Source organism: Schistocerca piceifrons, chromosome 3 (assembly GCF_021461385.2).
Source record: "Schistocerca piceifrons isolate TAMUIC-IGC-003096 chromosome 3, iqSchPice1.1, whole genome shotgun sequence".
Lineage (NCBI taxonomy): Eukaryota > Metazoa > Arthropoda > Insecta > Orthoptera > Acrididae > Schistocerca > Schistocerca piceifrons.
The window spans coordinates 927,462,294-927,464,111 of NC_060140.1; positions in this window are offsets into that span (position 1 = coordinate 927,462,294).

The window sequence follows — 1,818 nt, forward strand, 5'->3', positions numbered from 1 at the left end:
TGGATGAACCGTTCGCATCCAAAACTTCGCGTCTTAACACGAGGTACATTTGAACAACCATCTAGACTAGATCTGACAGCCCTTCGCTTACTCGAAGAAACAAAATGCAGAAAATGTTCGAAATAACCGAAAGCACACACATTTGTGTCGTGGCTTGTAGCTATATTTCATCCCGCTTAAAATAAGGACCCCCCTGGTGCACTCCTCGACTACAGCTTTGTTTGGCCTGTCAAAAGGTCTGAAAGACTTTGTCCATCCTGAGGCCCTTCACCGCCAATTTTTCTCCGTCCTTGGCATCCCAAGGTTCAGAAGTTGTCCACACTGATGGCTCGATGGTTACTGATTGTGCAGGCTTCTTATAAACATGCGGGTCATACTGAACTGGTCACCATGCTGGATGGCTGTAGTGTTTCACTGCAGAGTTGGTAGCCATCTCTCGGGCTCTGGAGTATATGCGTTCCTGTGCTGGTGGGTCCTTTCTCATCTGCAGCGACTCCTTGATCAGCTTGCAAACACTCGAACAGTGCTGCCCTTTGCCATCCCCTGGTCGTTGCTATCCAGTATTTCCTGTATGTCCTCGAACAATGTGGGCGCTCAGATCTTTGTCTGGACCCTGGGCCATGTTGGGATCATGGAGAATGAACTCACTGATTGGCCAAACTGGCTACCAGAAAACAGCGTCTTGAGATCGGTATTCTGCAAACAGACCTCCGATCGTTATTATGCTGTCAAGTTTTAGAAATGATATACAGAACAGCTTACTCTAACTTCACCAAATAAACTACAGATATTGAAGCAGACTAAGAATCTCAGGATGTCCCCCATGCCGGCCTCTCACAAAGACTTTACCTTCCATTGCAGGCCCCACATCGGCCATACTTGGCTGACTCATGGTCATCTTCTGTCACGAGGACCCACCCCCCTGTAGGATGTATGTCCATTCATTGCACTCTGCTTTTGGGGGCCTCTGACTGCTCCCTAGATAGGGCACCTTGCTTGCTTTTCTTCCTCTGTCTCCCTTCTTATTTCTCCGTCTGTTGGACTTTAGTAGACATTGGGGGTTTTCTTCCCCAGGTCTTGCGCGGTAGGCCATCTCTGGTGTGCAGTAATGTAGACCTTGGACGAAAAAGGGACTGGGGACCTGCTAGCTTCGTCCCTTTAATCATCCAACTACCAATCCTATGCATAGGTCAATACTGCGACTTAATAACTTCTACTTATCACCTCTTTGCTTTCTGTGGGAAGTCTTTGTTCAAAACCAGGCTCCTAACACTTAACACGAATGCTTCTTCCGTGTTTGCTGATCTTCCTCATTTTTTCCATTTTCCTCTGTCACACTCCCAAGTACTTGACACTTTCTACCTTCTTTGGTTTTTCACCCTGCGGAGAAAACGGTTCTCAGGGGTGTAATTCGTGGGATTACAGACCGTGTATTTGTACGAGGTGTTAGAAATAACCTAAGCGAGTTGATGTCTGATTATTTCGCTCCAGAACAAGTTCCAAAATGTGTGGATGTGGAGAACGTGATTCAACCTAGTCACTAAATTATGTATGTCACACACAATTATATTACTAATCCGTATACACTTTAATATAACACTATACATCTGTTCACTTTTTCCTGCAGTCATTAATAAGTTACTACTCGTGAATGTGTGGTAACATGACCAAGTACGATGTAAACATAACCTGCATGGCTTAACAGCTGTCAAATTCAATTTGCCCTCGCCACGAAGCTGACAGATAGCGAATAAGGAGCTTTAATTTTATTGGCCGGTGCCCAGCAACTAATGGTCGACGCCGCGATTTACGAGCGCG